Source organism: Rhinolophus hipposideros (genome assembly GCF_964194185.1).
Source record: "Rhinolophus hipposideros genome assembly, chromosome: 9".
NCBI classification, from domain to species: domain Eukaryota; kingdom Metazoa; phylum Chordata; class Mammalia; order Chiroptera; family Rhinolophidae; genus Rhinolophus; species Rhinolophus hipposideros.
In genome coordinates, this window is record NC_138055.1 from 20,643,940 (window position 1) to 20,664,900 (window position 20,961).

Sequence of the window (20,961 nt, forward strand, 5' to 3'; positions counted from 1 at the left end):
ATCAAAATAGTAAAATATTCAATATTCTGTTCTTGGTTTCTTGGACTGGATCTTTGGAAAAATAAAATAAAGGAAGAGGAACTATAGACGACTGGGAATAGACTGAGGCACAGAGGCAGGATGGAAGGGATCCTCTCTGTAAAAGCAGCCATGAAGGAGTTAAACCAGGCACAGAAAAAAAAAAAAAGAGGCCTTCAAACTAATTTCACACTGAACGTGATGTTTAATTTGAATCATGCTCTTCCCAAAGGGAAAAGGTTAGTCTCATCACTGGGCTCATATCCTCCTCCTCCTTCTCCTTTCATACGAATTGAAAATTCAGATTGACCATTAATCATGATGTGACACATTCTTTTTTTCCTGGTCCAAAAATCAAATGAAAGCCTGGGACCACATCTGAGAACCCATTGGCCGGCCAATCCTCCCAACTTACATGCACAACAGAGAGAAGACAAGAACAAGGGTGCATGCGTACACAGAGACAGAAATTACTGGACGTGCACTCACAATGATACACACAAAAACAAACAGTTATTAACAGTCATTGGCTCAGAGAGCCCCTCCACCTAAATTGAGTTTCGCATATTTGCAAGTGTAAAATTAGTCATAGTAAATTACAACAGGGATGAGAGACTCATCTCAAATCTGTCAACATCCTGACAAATGCTCTGAACACTCTTTAGTTAGGGAAGACTCTTAGGGTAGTCGTGGCTCCTAGAAGAGAAAATGATTATACGCTAGCCAAACCCTAAGTACAAGCTAAAGATATTCACCTCATGAAGTCATTCCTCAACTAGCCCCTTGGCACTTGCTGGAATTATTCGCAGCACGAGCTCTACTTTCTCATTTTCTGCTGACTCCATGTGGGTAATTTCTTTCTCATGATTAAAAGTGAGCTTGGCAGATCCTTCAAAGCGTGGCTTCAGGTGTGGTGGTGTTCCGAGTACATCCTTTGTCTAAGGCCGCTTGCTAGTAATTCATCGGTGGACGGGCAGGCCCGGGGAATATTCACACACCTAAAATGATTTTTTTAAAAAGGCAACCTTTATAGATATCTTTATATAAACATATTTTTATACTGAAACATGCAGCTGACAGATGAAATGAACTGTTTACCTTGGAAAAGAATAGGCAGGCTTTTCTCTTCCAAATAATCACTCCGGCCTTTCTGAATGTCATCCAAAAGCGATTCTGCCTCCTTGGACTTATCCAGCATCTGAGGCTGCAAGATAACCCTCGTAGCACTGGCCTCCTTCCCTGGCCCCTTCGTTATTAGCCTCCTGGTGGGTGAGATAGAATACAGTGAATGTAATAACCATACTCCACACAACAGGCTCGCTCTCTCTTTTAAATTGAAAATCCCCTTATTACAAAACAAGGGGTGTTCTTTTTCTTCTACCTTTGAGTAGGACTGCCACATTCATTGCTTTTTACAAAAACGCAGCTGCTTTTTAAGCTACAGATAAATAGAATCTGCTAGGCGGTAATTCGACTCAGTCTGAATGCATTATTTTCTAAGACACTTTGGCGAAAGGCTTTTTATTATAAACTGGAATGAACAAGGAAAGTCCTTTTCTCTTCTAATTATGAATGTGTTTTGTTCCCTACTATTAACCTACAATGTCAGATTGATCTTCTTCTTTTTCTACAGCCAGTTCAATAAATCAACATTTTTTTCCCTAGAAAATTAGAGGGCTGATGATGAAGTCTTCATGAACTCCAATGACAAAAATAAAAATAGCACAACGGAGAAGCAAATACAAATACAGACAATAAAGTGGCCTTTTGATGTCCAAGGTGATGAATCCTGTTTTGACACTGAAAGTTAAGATAAAGGGGATTTACTTGTTAACTTCATTTTAATGAGTTAATTTTAATAAAAGTAAGGTTTTCCAGGCATTTTCATAAGGTTTATCTAACTACATTTATTCACCTAAAAGGGAAAAATATGTAATAAAACCGTAACATTTCTAATAGGGTGCCCCAAACTATTGTGTTTGTTTACTCATTTATTATGTGTGATAGCCAAGTAATTCTATCAGTCATCCCCTCACTTCTGTAAGCAATGCAATGAAGAATTAAATCAGAAGAGGAGACATTGTGAGAAAGAGCATTCAATTTGAATTTCTACTGACATGGTTTTAACTCCAAGCATAAACACTAAGAAAAATGGTGAGTTCCTAATAATATCAAAAGGCAGTCTAGAAACTCCATTAGCCTAGGTATTGCTTTAATTTTGATCCCAATGTTTATATTTCTGACTATAACATTACAGTAGACCATGGTGGTTATGCTCTATGTCTATATAAATATAGTGCCTTGTCAAGGGGAGGAAATCCCACAGTGGGGTTCCAATTAAGGAAAAATAAATACTGCTGCAACCCTGACAATACGTGGAGATTGCCAGTATATCACAGAAGCACAGGCAGGTGCCCCCTACTAAATCTACAGATTTAAAGCCGACGCTGTCATTTCCTTTCCCTCAGCCATAATAGAAAGCAAAGTGTTGAAGATGAACTGTGTGTGGCAGATAGTTTCAGAGCAATTTATTGTTGTTTGTTTATATTATTTTGAGTTTATTTCCAATAAGGGTGGTAGTGGGAATCGAGGGGGCCTTGTGCAAAACAGAGGAAGAACTATGTACAGAGATCACATGCATATTCAAGAGACCTCAGATTGAGAGGAAGTGAGAGAAAGAGAGTGCTTAAAACCCTATTTCCATCTAAAGCCATGCTGCCTTTCCTATGTAGTCCTGTTTGAAATTTTTAAAAGGGGAGTATTTATTACAAGTAAGATGCTTCCAAATTTTCAGAACACACACTCTAGGAAGAGATATGTTTGCAGTGAGCGGTGGTGACAGAGCTTTTGAGATTCTACCACTTTGCTTAGATAGGAATCAATTTTCTGTCTTCTGATATGCCTGGGAACAAATGATGCCCCACCAGGTTGCTGGCCTCAGCATCAGACACCAAGTGATGCTATGGCAACACAGGAAGCCCAGTTTACCCAGAATAGATAGCCAAGCCCCTTCACTGAGAAACAGACTGAAGTAAACTAGCATCACTAGAAGAGTAAATACTGAATCCTTGTGCATGAATATCTCCTTTGAGCTAAGGCCTCAATAATAAGCATGCTTTGGCAATTAAGAATGTTTATTCTTGTAATATTGATATGTGAGACAAAGAGAAGAAAAAAATATTCTAGTTGTACATTTGAAGGAATTTAATTTCATAGATACCCTGATTTAGAAACATGATTGCGGGGACAGAGTCCCAGAGAGCAGTTTCCAGGCTCTGGACCTCATGCGGAAAGGTCCTGGCTCAGGTAGTAGATGGCCGTCAGTTGTAATCAGATGGCCATCAGCTGTTACTGGTCAGCCATTAGCCACTAATATAACTGCCATGGCTATGCTAGGGCGTTGGCTGGTTGGCAGAGAAGTGGACTGTGGATTGTGGATCGTGTTGATCCTACTTCCTGTTCCTCGCTCAGCTGCCAGCGAGATGGGGATGCAGGAAAACCCATCGTTGGGGTACTGGCGGATATTTGCTTCTGTGTCTCAACCAGCTGCCATCGACAATATAGTGGTATGACTCCCTTATCTATGGCTCCGTAGGTGTTCCTTTTTGGCCTCACCATACTCTGTGTCTACCCACCGAGAGCTGGAGTGGGACCAGAGACCCTGCATGACAATGATATTTATAGAAATAGGTTTTACTGGGCTACCCACAAAAATACCTTTGAACATTTGTTTTCCTCAATCCATCTTTTATCCTGGTAAATAAACACAGACAAAAGACAGCACAGAATCTTCTGCCACTTGTATTATTGTTTAAAGGTAATAAAAATTATCTTATAATATAAGCCACTAGCCAGAACTCTTGGCTCTTATTAAACCTTCAAAATAATTAATAAGTATCTCTCCTAAAAGAAACTCTGTGACAATGGAGGGAAGAATGGCTGTCCCACTGAAGAAGACACAGTGGGGTAGTGCTTTAACAACTTGGATTTAATTTATTCTCTCTTTGAGAAAAGAAGAAGAAACAGAAGCAAAGTAAGAAGACAGGAAAAGGAGGTGATGGAGGATGAAGAGAAAGGAGGAAAGAGAAGGAAAGGTCAAAAACCCATTGAGTACAACAAATAGAATTATTTTTTTCCTTTCCATGTTAAAATAAATTGCTTCACACCATGCCTCTGCCACTTGCAAGCAAATTCAGTTTTAACCATTCTAACCCTCATTCTCTGCCCCTATAAGTGGAGAAGAGTTGTGCCATCTTATCAGACTCCAGTGGAGATTAAATCAGGCCACTATGAGTTATCTGTGCTAAACCAGTAAATAGCAGTTATATCTAATAAGGAACAACTATTAATATTCACAGCACTGCTAATTAGGCTTCTTGTTCCCCTTGTGCGTCTCTACCTGGAACTTCCTGATTAGTTCTCCAACCATCCCCCAAAGTCAAAGAACACCCAGCAAAACAAAATAACCCATTACAAATGGGTCCCTGCACTGCCTCACTCCTTTCTTTCACCAGATTCAAATCACTTTACACTTGCAGTGGAAAGGCTGAACATTGATTTTGTTTCACCTCCAGGTCCTAAAGGGCAGGGACGATGATATAGCTTAGAAATGGGAAATAGGAGGCACTAAATGTGAAATAATCGGGGTCAGTTAGCTAAGCCACTCTCTGTCTGAAAGGGTTCCAATTTACTGAGCGATGACATCCCCAGAGAGAAACTGGACTCCACTGGGTTTTGGAGTTGTTGCCTTCCAATGCCAAGTTCAAGTTAGCATGCATGCCTCACACATGGTTGCACCCATTTACTCAGACAAACACACACCTGCATTAACAACCTATGAGGTGTACTGCAGCTCTGGTCAAGGAACAGACCTGCTCTAGTTACCTCATCTGAAAGTCTTCACTCTTCCCCAGCTGGTGATAAAAACACTACTGCACTGCAAAGATTGGGGAAATCTGATGATGCAAAACTGCCAACGTGCCTCATATCTACTAAAAAAAAGACCAGCTAACCATACCCAGGCTGTAAGGCGATGTCACTGGGGTTGTGACGCTATGGTCAACATGCATTGAATTGCAAGTGACAAAATAGCAACTTCAAAAACCACTGTGGTTGGTTGAAATCGTGGATGTGGGACCATGGATTTGGAAGGCCAACTGTACCCAGTTTCTTTTAAGAAAAAGATATACTGCTGTGAATTCAACAATGTCAGCTCTTCATCCTCTTTTTCTAAACCTATTTTCTGAATCGAGTTGCTTGAAATGATCTCATTTTTATAAAGCCCAATATATGATGATGATCAAATTTGACAATTACTGTACAAGCAAATAAGACTCCTAGAGGGGCAACTTCAAAGAGATTTCATCCTCCTGGTGGCTTCTTTGCCCATAAACAGAGAGGCTCTGGGAAGAGGCTCCACACTCCACTGACCACAGGAACTTCCAGCCAAGATTCTAATTAGTCCTGCAGAAGGCAGTACAGAGGTGGTGAAATGGGAGCAACAGCACAGAGTGCGTGTTGAATGTGGTGTGTCCTACAAACAAGGAAACACTGGTATCTTCCCAGAATCACATTCAGCATGGAGATGCTCTAAATATGGAAAGTAAGACAAGCCTTTTAACTCCTTGTCAAGGCTTCCTGACATCCAGCACTTCGGTGAGGTCAAGAAATGTGTCTCCGGCTTCTGTTTTCTGTTCCCCTTCAGAGAACATGGTGAAGAATGGGGCCGTCCAGCTGCCTTTTAGCTCGTCACACTTGGCTGACCCTCTTCCTTACCAGGGAAGTGTGTCCATGCGTTTGGACTCACAGAAGAAAAACCAAAACCAATTTAACACAAAAGAAATTCCCATATTTTGCCTCTTTCATATTCTACAGAGTGCCTGTGGTAGGGTTAAGCTGAAAACGTTTTATACAAAGAAGATATTGAGACATAAGTCATACAGGTAAACACTGAGAGGTAAAACAGAGAAGATATCGCAAAGCTAATTTAATTCAATAAAGGCTTCTCTAAAGACAACAAACCTGCTAACCTTCCCATGCTAATATTTTGTTTTTGAGGGAACAGTAAAGGGTTGTAGATTCATAGTGTGATCCTTTAGCAAAGTCTGAGAAGGTGAAAGAAAGAAAAGAAAAAAGAAAGATTAGATGCATAGATTTCTGTGCTGAATGGATGCCAGAGTCAAGATGCAAAGAATAGATAAGTTAGAGATTTGAAGGAACTAAATTTGAAGCCAGCCAGTAAAACCGATTGAACCTTATTACCTCTAGTCACTGAGGAATTCCCGAGACAGTTAAATGCAATTTGAAAAGGTCAGAAAAATATTTCCTGCACAGCATTACTGCTTCATGGTTTAAGGGTGTACATTTGTGAGATGCCAGCTCTAATCATTTTTATTGACTTTGCTTTCCAGAGACAGACAGACAGTCTGGGTAGCAAGACCAGTAGATAAGAGAAAGGCAATCTTATAAATGAAAATCTCTCGTATTTTGTTCTTTCACTTGTGACTGTGAACAATCCCAAATCTCGCACATTGGAGAAGAAATTACACCAACTTCAGCCGGAGAATGACAGAATAAAAATGAAATCTAGGAAAGTATCACTCTAATTCCAAAAATGCTATCTTCTTTTAAGAGCTATTTATTTAGCCTCTAATATATGCTAGGAATTGTGAAAGGTAAATGATCCTGCATGTTAACCCAAGTGTGGATATTTAAAACAAAATACCACAAAATACACCGGGGTAGAGATCTTAATTTATTTCCTTTCAGGATCGTTTCATAAAAGAGGGAAACCAATAGGGAAGGGTGAAAATTAAATGAAACATATAAATATATACTCAAGATAGTGTTTAAATGAAGACTCTATTGTGATTAGAGTCATTCCAAATATAAGAAAAAATAAGATTGCCATTTTTACTGTGACTTATATGCAGTAAGAACCTTTGTTAGCAAATCCATTTGTGGATTTTTTTTTTTTTGGCATGCAATTAGAAGTCAAAGCTGACTTTTCAAGACAGAATGACCATGATCCATTCTAACCCTGCAAAGGTTTAATGAAAATATGACTTTTCTATCTATGAGGAGTCATGTGTTTCCGAGGCAAACACAAGCCTGTTTACTCTTTTCTTGTTTGATAGCAAGGCTGAAACTTTTTAATGGCCTTCATACCCAACTGCATGTTTCTCATACCATGTTCAGTCTCCAGGAAGATGGCCTGGCAGTTTTCTAAGGCTTTTCAACCAGCAAGATGGCTCTTCCTATTGAAAGCCTTTATTCAGATCAATCCCGCACATCGTGAAATTCGGGAATTTCAAATTGTATCTTGTCATCAAGGCCATGACTACCAGCAACACAAAAATCCAATTACAGAATGGCTTTTATAATATCAGGTATCCGAAAGACAAGTGAAAACACCAACTCATTAGATAGACATCTGAATACTTGGAAGTGACAGTAAAAATATCTAGCTTGCGACTTGTTTTCTATCTTATCTGAATATCTGGCATTGGTTAGATATAGGCAATAAGATTAAAATTTTCACCATGTGTAGCATCTTAGATTAAACAACAACAAAAAAAGGTGTTTAAGGAAACTTTGTGATGGTATAGAAGCTTCCAGTGAATCATACTTAAAACTCAAGCTTTTCCTCATCTTCATCCATAGGCCCCATGTTGCTAGCAGAAAATAATATCTAATCTAAAAAGTCAACTTTTGATTTGAGCTACCTAAGTTCTTCATAAGAAAAAAATTTTGAATCTTTCATATAGCCATTAATATCATTAAAAAATGATAACAATAATCCTAAAAGGATTATTATGAGTAAAAATAATAATGATACAAAGTAGTGACCATTAGTTGAGCATTTACTAGATGGGACACCAGGTACATACATTATCTTATTTAATCCTCACAGCCAATTTAAATAAAGTAAATGTGATTTTTTTTTCTCTTTCATAATTCCCATGAGGAGAATGAGAGTGAAGGAGGCCAAGAAACTCACCTAGGTCAGAAAACTAGTAGGTAGTGATGTGGAACTCAGATGTAGGCTTTTCTGAATCTAGTCCCTATTATGTTACGTCAAAGCCATGTGCCTTTAACAATGTTCCATGAACACTGCAGGACCCAGAAGCGCCACCCCTTTCAGATCACATAGTATTTCTGGAACTGTGTTGAACCAAATTTCACTGCTCATACAGATCGAGTCATACACACCAAATGTTTGCTGAACGTCCACCAAAAGCAGCCATCTTCTAGAGCTCCAGGCTAACAGTGGTTGATCGCTTTTCTGTCCTCATGGAATTTAGTTCATGAGAGAATAATACACTCATAGCAGCCTCCTTAATCAGATTGCATGGTTCACCTACACCTAATAAATTTGGAGTCTAATTGTATGTAAATTGCTTTTTCCTTTTGAATTATCTTTAAATTGTATTCAAAGAAGAGGAAGAAGAGGAAATTTTCTTTTTAGTTGGGGCTTCATTAAGGTCAAGTGAATCCATCTCCAAACACAATATTAAAAGGGAAAATGTGTAGCTATTTTGTTATTGTCACAGGCAAAAAATAGTAGAATGGAAAGAAAATAATGATGGGTCATAAAGGTTTAGCACATAAACTACTACAGGTACTGTCTTTCAGTAGAATGTACTAAACATACCCAGGTTTCAACAAGATGCTATTTTAATTGACAATCATATATTCCAACCAATTTTACCAAATGTATCCCTAGCAATGATGCTTCCTATTTGTAGTGAGGCGATGACTGTACAAGTTGAAATGCTGGTTGGCAGTTCCCGCACACGTTGTCCAGGTACCTGTCTAAACTAGGAGAGCCTAGTTTACTTGTCAGACCCCCTTTCAGAAGGAGACCTTTCTTCTAGCCCTGAATGTCAGTGAATTCTCCCACTGACAAAGCTGCCTTGGAGCTCAAGAGGCATTAAAATGCGATAAGAGGAGAAATAACAGCATCTGGGCTGCACTTCTTGCAGACTAAAGCACTGTTGAGGACTAAAAGTGAGAGTATTTGAAAACTAGAAATGAAATTAGGTGCAGCTACTGAAAGGTAGAGAGAGGAATTGGTAAGGAGGAGGCTGGTGTATACAATGAATTTAAATCTGGAGTATGAATTCCCAGTGCTTCTGAATCCTGCTTTTCTTAAGCACAGAAAGGGCAAAGAATGATGAGGAGGAGTGTGAAATGGGGGCCTTTTCTTTGCACCCCTGAAATGCTTGGGAACAAAAGGAGTCCAATTCCTAACTAAGGGGAATAAGTAAAATATCCTCTAAAGTGATCTAAGATTTCATATTTCATATGGAGGAACTGGATTTTTAGCCTTGGTTATCTTCAAAAGAAGATGCCTGAAAAAATATTTTTAAAACACGTTAATTGGCTAACTTCTACATTTTTTTAAAAAATTGAAACTTACTCTCAAAACAAATTATAACCTCATAAAAAATTATCTGTAATAAAAAAGCTGGAAGAAAACATCAAGTGAGCTTATTATATGAAGTTCCTCTTTTACTTGATTCTTCCTGTAAGCAGAAACTCAGCTTCAGGCATTAATATCATTAGGAATTAACTTTCTAGAAATGACGCTAAGGAACAATGACATACAATTAAAATAACAGTATTTATAGCAACAGAAGCAGTTAACACACCTCAGAAGCTGTAGAGAATGAAAATAGCAAAATAGGCTTTCCTTTCTCTTCTCTGGATCAAACATTGAAATTTAGCAATTTCTAAAAAACCAATTATTAGATTATTATTTTAATTATTCTTCCAACATGTCAATGTCACAATGTTAAATGCTTTGTGTACCTGCCCAAGAGGATTTGGGTAGTGCAAGGACCCAAATGTTATCCCAGTCCATTTTCTTTGAATTACAGGAATCTCCAGAGCATATTTTTTTCCTACATTGGGAGACAGCATAGCTTAAATTTTTCTGAATAATTTTCAAAATTAAATTTGAAAGTTTTCATGAGAGATGATCCTCCCTGGTGGGTGATATGAAGCATTACCTAAGGGGAAACATGAAAATAATTAGCATAAACGTATTAGCATATAGATGCCTTTGAAATAATAAACAGCAGAAAACCAAAATGCTTATACCCAAAAGAAAGTTATGAGAAAATATGAAATTAATGTACACTTCTCACATGACAACTCCAGCCTGAAAGCCAAATAGAATATTCTCGTTCAGTGAAGGGTGGAATGACCAAGGAGATGGAGAAATTACCCCCAAACCAACTCTCCTTTGCTATTATCACAGTATCAATATTCTCTATTTGCCCTTCACCTCCTCCGCCACCCCTATTCTCCTTTACAGGAAAAAAAAAGTGATCATGAAAACAAGTCTCTTCCTTTTACTTCGTATAAGAGCTACTATCAAGTAGAAAGATCTAATATCCTTTTCTTATTGTTCCACATTAGCTAACTTTCTATCTTTCCCTAGATGGCACAAGAAACGCTGGGCTTGGTAATTCAGTTGCCAAAAAGGACGGAGAGCCTTGGTTGAAAAGTGGGACAGAATTTAGCGTTTGTTAACAAAGAACCATGAACATCATTGATTCTTTTTATATTTCAAATTGGTACAGCCTCTCCAGACAGTAAGCCAGCGGGTTGGGGCATGATTGGAAGAATAAGGTCTTGGGAGTCAACACATTAAAAAATCTGATTTGTATAACCTCATATAAGTTCAATAACACAATTAGTTTCAGTTTTCTGTTCTACAAAATAGTGATGGTGTTTTCTACTTTTCTGGGTTGTTGTGACAATTAGAGGTTATATATATATATAAACCATCTGGAATATGGTAGATATTCAATAAAGGTAGCTCAATTCACCTTTTTCATGGCTTCAGTGAAAACTCCATAAATTTGGGGTTTCCGGGAGTTGGTAAGCCTACTTTCCACTATCCCCCGGCTCCACTTTGCATGAATGTGGATGAATAAATGGTCCAAATATATTTATTAAGGAGAGATACAACAAAATATGATGTTTTGCTCTGGATCCATGGTGGCATGGGATTAAAATGGTGGTAGTATAAATCGCACTGAAATTAATAAAGTCAAGAAAATAAAGAGTCAATGGAAATATTTCATCTCATGAAGCCAAGAGCAAGGGGTTAATTTTAAATTAATTAATTTTAAATTTTAATTTTTAATTTTAATTTTTGCAGCAACTAACAGAAAACCATGAAAATTTTATGTGATTCAAAGGAAGTAAGGATTTGCCAAACTTAAATTATCTGACACAGGTGAATTCCTGAACAAGGCCTAAGTTAGAACATCAAAATACAGTCAATGTCCCCATATCTGGACACCATCTACATTATTTTAGTTCTTTTACTAGTTAGTTATTTTTAATGGCTGTCAATACAGTATTTAGAACACTAAGAAGGGGTCCTTTGCCAATAAGGACCATTTGATTTTCTCAATTTATTAGTTTCAAACTTTGCTTGATGCTACTTAACAAACATTATGTGTTTTGCTCTCTTGGCATATAAAATGGGAAAGGAAACATTCATTACAAAATACTGAGTTCTATAGAGATTTGAAACTCCAACTTCATTCTTTCTGTGGATCACAGGTCTTGAACCTATCCTTTAGTATCTAATACCTGCTTTTATGTCAAGAGTTACATTTCCAGTAAATAACGCCCATCAACTTCTTGAATGTTTATATTGCCTCATCAATACTTAGCACACTGCTTACACATAGTTATGAGATTGGGACATGAGTGGTGACTAAGAAAGGAAAACCCTCATATATATTTTTTCTTTTTTTTTTCATATATATTTTTTCTGGACAAATATGCTGCCTAGTTGAGTTTGTGATAAGCATTTTGCTTAGAAAAATACGGATGCTTTGCATGACCACAAAATACTGGTCCTATGTTTTCCCTTTCCTGTTTAAACTTAACTCGTTGACCATCCTCTTAAGACAGACATCATTTGCAGCTCATTCCTGCTGAATGCCCTTTAATCCTCTCATCCCTTTTATCTGCCTTGCCTAATAGAGACCTAATTTATTACCATTTACGGCCAGTTAAAAAGTGTTTAGAAGGACACACACAAGTAAATAAACCCAAAGCTAGTGTTTCTTTGGCTTTTGGAATTTGAAAATATTTTCATTGCCTGCTTGCCTTCTGAGAATGATTCCTTCTGGCTATGAAGGGAAAGAGCCTGTTTCACAAATGAAATAAATACATATGTATACAAAAGGTATTCTCAACGCTCTACTGGTCATTTGGTAAGGTAGAACATGTTCTCTTCTGCAATCCAAAAGGAATTTAAGACTCTATCAATTTGTTCCCATAAGAATACTCTTGACTTGTTACAGGGCCTCGTTTTAATGCTAATGACATGCAGATGTTTTCAGAGTTTACAATCACTGGAGGTGAGTAGCCAGGAAACGAAAGGCCTGTCTTCCTGCACACTCTGAAATCTTCTGTTTTGTTGATGTCCCCAAATCATACTTCCCGAAGTTTTTGCTTTTAGACCTTGGAGTCTCTTAGAGCTTGATAAAAATAAAAATAAACCTTTCAGGTCAACCACCATTGGTTATTTTTAAAACTCAGTTGGTAGATTTTTAATTATTTGTTTTATATATGATCAAAATACTTTTTCTTTACTTCCACTGCCACAAAATAGTCAAAGTCACAAAAATTTACTTTGACACTAACATTACCTTGATTGAAAGCATAGATGAGAAAGAGTGTCTTCTACACACACACACGCATTAGTATTTTTTCAAATATTCTCAATGACTAGAAAATAAGTCAACAAAAACAGCAATTTTATCTACCTCATATATAAGTCCTTTAAGGATGAAGATGGCATCCAAATTTGGGATATATTATATGAAGGGGGTCAAAGTTTTGCCACCCCAATATGTGCTTTTTGGGATATTGATTTTAAACTGGTTACTAAGTAACAAAAGACTTAGAATCTTTGACCTTCCCCACCCCTTACCTGTTTAATTCAGAGAGAAAAACCTGTTTAAAGGGAGGGAGCACCACCTTAGCATCATAATGTTAACCAAATGTGGCAGACAGGGAGAAATCTAGCCAAAACCTGTTTGTGGACTTCCCTCTGTGTCCCATGGTTTCCCGGTGACCAGCAAGAACATGTTGCTTTTTCTCCTCTACCTGTGAGTAGCCTGCTTTCCCTTTGAAATCCCAGACCTTTGTCTCCCTCTCTTTTGTCCAGATGGCATATAAACCTCAACTGCCCAATGTGTTCTTGGGTCTCATATCTTATGGTAACCCCACATGTACATCCATAATAAATTTGGGGCATTTTCTCCTGTGAACATGTCTCATGTTAATGAATTATTAGCCCAGCCAGAAGAATTTAGAAAGATGGGAAGAAAGTTATTTTTTGGACCCTCACAGATAGAAAAGTAACAATAGTTAACTGATAATAATAATGAGGCACATCTCTTTCAGTTCTACATAAATCATCCTCTTCCATTTCTCACTTCCTCTTGTGCCTGCAATAACTAAGCACTCAGCACTGCACCCACAGATAAGTCCTTTCTGTGATCTAGAATGTTTTGTCACCTGGTAAACTGTTGTTTAAATAAGAAACTGGCATATTCTCATTTCTTATCACATCCAAGGACACAAATAATCTGTACAAACCACGCCCCATCCATCTTTTCTTCAGCTCTAATGCTGTTAGACATACTTATGTGAAATCATAGTAATGTTGTAGAATTAGAAACATTAATGAGCAGGTTCGTTCTTCCCTAGGATTTTTTTCCTTATTAAATTCCACGACATGAGCCTCCAAGATGTCCTTCAGCAGGTAAATGAATAAATAAGCTATGACACAGCCAAACAATTGAATATTATTCAGTGCCAGAAAGAAATGTGCTATCAAGCCATGAAAAGACATGAAGGAACTTCAAATGAATATTATTAGGTGAAAGAAGCCAAGCTGAAAAGGCTACACACTGTTTGATTCCAACTATCTGACATTCTGGAAAAAGCAAAACTATGGACACAGAAAAAAGATCACTGGTTGCCAGGGGTGGAATAGCAGGGAGGGATGAATAGGCAGAGCACGGAGGATTTTTAAGGCAGTGAAAACACTCTGTATGCTATTATAACGATGGATATATGTCATTATGCATTTGTCCAAACCCACAGAATGTACAACACCAAGCAGAGTGAGCCATCATGTCAACTATGGCCTTTGAGTGACTATGATGTGTCAGTGTAGGTTCATCCTTGGTGAAAAGAAAAAAAAAGAAAAGAAAAGAAAATGTACCATTCTGGTGAGTAATGTTGATAATGAGAGAAAATATGTAGATATGAGGTCAGGGGGTATATGGAAAATCGCTATATCTGCCTCTCAATTTTGTTGTAAATTGAAAACTGGTCTAAAAAATTCATAACCTGGTATATTGCTGGCCTTGCTCTATTACAATTCCGATGTAAAAGCAATTATTCCTAATCCTATACCTGATCTACCTGCTTGCCTTTCTGCCCGCTAGAAGAAGAGCTTGGGCTCACCTGGAAGCTAAAGTCAGAGAAGACTTTCCAAAGTTACTAACTGGAGGTGATAGGGGAAGAAACACAGGATAGCATTTCTACATTCCAGGTTTACTAACTGATTAGTTGAAAATAATTCTTTCCGAAATTTGTTCTCTGAAGGTAGGACATGCCTGCAGGTGTTTTGAAAAATTCCCTTCAATGCTAATAATTGCACAAATCTCCCATTTATCATTGTGATGTACAATCTGAGAACCAGACTCTTAATCTTAGATGGATCCTATATTAGCAACATGATTTGTGTCCTCTGTGCTTGCAATGGCAACTATGGAGGATTGCGGAAAGAAGAAAACATAAGGAACTTATAAATTCAGAAGAAAGGATTCAGGAAGATTGATTTGGGCACCTGAACTGATTGAAGGAGGCATCACAGAAATGAACTGGTAAAATAATACTGTTGTGTGGATGGAAAATAGGAAAGATTTCAGCAAAATGTACAGGTAATGAACGTAAGTCCTACTTCTAGTGAAGATACATTCCCTCTGGCTATGGAACTCTGTTCTACAGTACACAAATGCATCCCTGAAAACTGCCATTTTTCCTGAAGATTTATCAGCCATTACATTCTACATATTGTCCATTCCCTGACTATCTATGTGTCTGGAGGTGATTTTCATTAATTTTCAGGACATTTAACATTTAATTTTGGCTTCTCCATTTTTGTCTGGCACTCATCTGGGACAAAACCTACACCACTGTGGGAGGTCTGTGCTAAGGTATAGAAACGAATCTTTAATATCAGCTTAAACTCAAACGGGCAGGTTTGTTTCTTGCTAAAAGTTCCATAATATATTTTGATTTCAAATCTAAATTTGAACATGTGTGTCAATAAGAATGAAACTTGAGCCACCATGAGTAAGCCAAGGTAGAGGCCACAATACCAATTTTTTTCATTCAGCTTGACAATATGCTTTGGGCTTATTAAAACAGCGTTTTAACCAGCACAGAAACCTGAAGGATTTATTTACAGCATTTATCATCTAGTCTCTTCCTCTTTTCCCTTTTCCACAGAAGAGCAAGTAGGTAGGCAATCAATGAAGAGAGTAATGCAAAGTAGGAAAAGTAATTGCCTCTTCAGATTCCTGCTTCTTAGAGTAAAATGGGAATAATTGTCTTTGCACCACCGGATTGAACTGCATAGCATAGTTAAGAATAGCAGAGAACTAACAGATCATTGTTAGGTGATGATTTTTGCTAATTGAAAGGGTGGATACATTTGTGAGATGACTTTTCAATCCCTGGAAACAACACATGAGATGTAGAAGAGCAGGCTGGTGGGTGTAAATTTTGGGCTCCATCACATTCAAGTATTTGTGCTTCAGATTCCCCACCCATAAAGTAGGGAGAATAATACCTCTCACACTAAAGGTTTTTGTGAGTGCTCAGAACAGTGCCTGGCAGGTAGTAAACAGTATATAAGCGTTAGGCATGCTCATCATCATTATTTACAACTATATGTTCATGATTTAAGAGACAAAAGAAAAACTCCATGTTATGCTGGCTTTTACACAAAGGGGAATTAAATACCATTTTATTATCTCAGTGGTAGTCAATTTATTCATTATCACATACAGCACGCTTTCTCTGTGCTAAACACTATTAAACAAGGCAAAAAATTTACCTGTCCTTATAGAGTTTACATTCTAGCAGGATGACAGACAACAGATAAATTTATAATACAATATATGTAGTGATGAGTATGATGGAGAAAACTAAAGGAAGGTTGAGAAATGCAGAGTGACCTTTATTCTGTCCCCATATTCAGCTGTGATTGACAAAAAGGCTCACTGCAGGCCATGCTTTTCCTCTGAAAGGAATTCTCAAGCTGACATTCGAGGTAACTGTTTCACTGAAATCCCAAACATTTGGATGCAACAAAAATAATCCAGCATATGAGCGCATCCAGATAGACATATGTACACTGGTTTTCTGAAATGTAATGTGTATGTAATTTCCCGAATGGCTGGTTGTCACATCCATCTGGTCTTATTTCCATAGCACTTGAATGCACCACGAGAATATAAACCCTAAAAGCTAGAAAACAGAATTTAAGTACCCAAACACATACGAGGTGTGTTTTCAAAAGCAGCAGACAAGCGAGTACTGTGGTAACTTCATTAACTTCTCAGCCACAGTTGAGAGTAGCTAAGACTAAGTATAAAGGCCACAGAACATAAAAGACATTCCACCGGCATACCTCATTAAGTGGGCTTAAGACAAGCTTGACAAGCTAATGACAAAAATCTAATTTGGAATTTCTGGACATAAGCACCCTGAACAAGTCCAAATACACCAAAATTCCACCATGCATGTTATCTTAACAGGCAACAACCCAGTGTCAATTAGGTCCATGTAGTTCATGACTCGAAGCCCAAGGATGATGATGTCCTTTTCGACCACGTTGAATAGGAAATCACATTCCATGTGTTTTTGGGTTTGGGCCCCGGTCCCATTTAAATTGCACAGAAGTGGTAGGTTCCTAAATTAACAGTGGACTCCAGGGAAATGCTCATCAGGCTAAATATACGGAACAAAGGCAGTGCTAGAATGTAGATACCGTACTGCCTGGAAAGCCTTTTTGCTACTATCTTCCCTTTCTCTAAAAGATCTTTCCTATTTCTACATTCTGTTAGCACCTATGGAGTCTAAGCCCTGTTAGATTGTATTTATTTGCATGCCATGTTAGAATTCCATAGTTGCTCTAGGTATGTGTATTTCCATTCCAACTACTTTGATATCCCTCGAGTGGAAGAACATTCACTTTCATGAAATAATAGCACTTGGGTATGTCCCACACAGCGAGAACTACCTTACAAACATTGTCTATCCTAATATCAATCTCATTATGGCCAACCCAAGTTTTTAGATAAGCAAGCTGAAGAGTCTAATGATCCGCTCCCCCCTCCCGCCTTTCATGGGTGGAGAACCAATGATCTATACCCCGACCATCTGATTTCAAAGACCACATTTGTATGTCACTGCATAATGTAGGGAGGAAGAAATGCTTGTTGAATGGATACATGAATGAATACATGCTTAACATCCTTAGAATTAAATGGGGAAGAATTTGCCATACACTGCTGTTGTTATAAAAGGTATATAATGATAAGAGAGTTAAAATCCTTATAGGCATTGCATCCTGTACTTTCTATATCCTGTCAGTATTTTTTGTAATAGCTCACAAATACAAGGTACTGTTAAATCAGTGAAATATTTTAACCCAATATAACAAATTATAAATGGGCTGAATGGCTTCCTGGGGTCATTTTCCCTCTCCTGTAAACAAGCTCCTTATATGAAAGAAGAATAGATTTTTCTGAAATCTGGCTCCAGGTGCTAATTTCTTAAGAAATCCCTAGACATTTGCCCAAGTTTAGACCTCTGGGCTTTTGTCCAGGCCTGAGAGAGACCTAGTCCCAGCGTCTCCAAATATGGCCCATCTTTTTTACACAAAAGCCCTAGTAACCACAGTGTAAATGATAATGTGCAAATGCTGTGAACAACGCAATCAGTCAGAATATCTTAATAAATATTTGTTGAGGAGAAACACATTCTACTCCTCCTATGCAAACCTGAAGAATGTCCTGGATTTCATAATATACTCATTCTGGGCCTTATAGTTAAATGTAGTAATATTCACTTAGGACATTACTCTGTTTGTCAACACTGTACGGAGAAACACCATTATTAGTTTCTTTTTTTCTAAATAGTCTAGAAAAAAATTCCAAATATATTCTCTTAGCTTCATGTCTTCCCTGTCCCTTACTGTAGTAAAAAACATTAGGTAAGCCACTTAACATCTCTGCAAACCCCATTTACAAAGAAGAATGTAATGTCACTTGCCCTATCATGTTACTGTGAAGATTACATAAGATAATGTGTACAGAATTATTTTTTTTGAGCTATGAAGTGTTATACAGCAGTATGAAATTCTTAGAAAAGAAGGAAACCAGAAGTTTACTTACCACATATCTTGAGAAGCCAGGTGTTTAATTTTGTCATGTAAATGATATATGTGCGTGTATGTACACAATGCACACATAAACACTTGAGGCAAAATGGGTACACACACACACACACACACACACACATACACACACATACTGGGAAGACTCTCAAATAACTGCTGCAGAAGTTTTAAGAGTTAATGAATGCCACATTTAAAAAAGAATGTCTCTGTTGGTTTTTGATACAAAGCCACCGTATTATATAAAGTAATTATATCTATTATATATGAAGTGCCAACTTGATGATAAGCATTGGGTACATTATGAAATTTATTTATCATAATACCACTGCACACAGGTATTATTAACTCTCTTATAATGGGTAAACTGAGGCCCAAAAGAATTAAGAAAATGCCCCCAAGTTCACACTGCTGGCAAATGACAGAGGCAAAATCTGCATTTAGGTCTGCCTGTCTGCAAGGCTTTGCTTACCCATTCAAATCCCATTCATTTGAAATTTGTGTTAATCAAGTGTAGCATATGTTATACATTTTAGGGGCAAGTTCAAATGAATCCTATCCTTTGTGAAATATTAGGTTTCCTTTGACTAAAACCTAAACTGATGAAAAATATACAACCTTTTCAAAATAATCAGAAGCTTTACTTTTCAAAATGTGTTCAGAGGGTTTACAGCCCTCTGCAATATACAGTATCCTGTAATATAGGTTACTGAGAGTTATAAATGGAGTTAATGGCTATGATTATTAATCAAGGAGTACCTAGAGAGCACCTACTGTGTGCACAACACTTCTCCTATGAGGAAGTTTTGTGCAGGTAGAGGGGAAGGTTTAACAAATCAATAAAAGATATCCCTCAGGGAGCCTACAATCTATCCTCTTGAAAGAAACCAGCATACACGAAGCAAAGCAAAGATTCAAATTAATCTTAGAATACATTAGCAGTACTCAGAAGTAATAAAACTGAATCAAAATTTTTTCAAAGGATTAAGTCCCTCAGCCTTTAACTCTCTCTGACCCGCTTTCCCCACATGCCAATTAGGGTTCAAAGAACAAATTCATATACTTCATTTATGGATCTGTTGAACCTTGGGCATGGTGATAAATCCTTCATAAGTCAGAAAGATAGCTATATTTATTCTTAACATTAACTAATTTGCACACTGAAGTTAAGTGATTTGCTTAAAGACAATTCATTGGAATGTCTGATAAAAATCCGTAACTCCATTTCACATTTCATATCACTGACTTGTTTGCCCATTTTAAGGTTTAGTGTGTAGAAATGCTCACGTGCCAACAAAGACTATTTTAAAAATTCTGACACAGACAAGTTCACATCTATACAGATAGATAAAAAAAAAAATCAATAAAATATTTAGAAAATCTCACGATGAGAAAAGAGTTCCCCAAACATTACTCTGAATAGAATAAATAGCAAAATTTTATAGAGAGGATTTTTCTTCTTTTATGTAGTCTCTGAAAACAGACTTACATTTATTTAACAGTTGTTTTAGTGAACCAAGCAATACAGAAAGTAAACACACCCAATATTCAAACTGGTTGGCTGAATCTAGTGTTTAAATTCAGCTCTTTGCTTAAGTGATTTTATGAATATATGTGTACACCACACACACACACACACACACATTTTGGTTCTATAACAGTGAGCTGTCTCAGACTGTCCACAGAACATTCAGTAAGCTACCTATAGCCACTAAGAATTAATACAATTTTACAAGTTTTTAAAAATAAAGAAATTATAAGAACAAAGGAGTTTTACAGTAAGCATCTTTGAAAGGACTGTTAAAATGATAATCGAGGCAAGACAATTCTAAAGGTGACTTTTCCAAGCATATTATGAAATAATCGTCATTATAATACACGTGAATTTTATTTTAAAAATATTGAGATTGGCTTTATTCACTGGGCAGCAAATAGCAGTAATATGCTACAATTAGTATTAATACAGAAAATAGAACACAAATGGTCTAATTAGGACTTAGTGTCCCTTTTATCTACTGTGATTTAAACTATTCAAACACTTCATGTTTTCCTGGGCCAGTTAACAGTATTTAATATTTTTGTAGCAAGGATGTAAAAAAGTCATTTTCACAATTCCTTATTTTCAGTACTAGATCCTATTGTAATCTTGCTGGATCTAAAACTATCTTAGGGAACCCAAATAACACAAAACTTTGGGGATAGAAATTAGCATAATTTATATACTTCAATTTTTGGTAATTATAATTCTCACTTAAACCTAAATTAAATATGCCAAACTATAATTATGTTCAAATTCGCATCATAAAAATTATCCCCATTTTGCTCACGGCATATTAAAATATCTAATAAGAGATCTTAAACTCTTAAGTTCGTGTCAAGAGGCCTTACTTTCACAGTCTTTGGGAAGAAAAGACTTATGCATT

At 37.1% G+C, this 20,961-nt stretch overlaps 1 long non-coding RNA gene across 1 annotated transcript in view; it reads right to left on the reverse strand.

Annotated features, from left to right (window-relative positions):
- Window positions 1-776: 776 nt before the first annotated feature.
- The window catches only part of LOC308502034, a 63,936-nt gene continuing 43,751 nt past the window's right edge, over window positions 777-20,961 (reverse strand). Inside the window, exons 6-8 of the long non-coding RNA XR_013993988.1 lie at window positions 9,832-9,923; window positions 1,117-1,280; window positions 777-1,016 (exon numbers count right to left, since the gene is read on the reverse strand). This is a non-coding gene — a long non-coding RNA (uncharacterized lncRNA). The remainder of the gene's footprint in view (window positions 1,017-1,116; window positions 1,281-9,831; window positions 9,924-20,961) is intronic.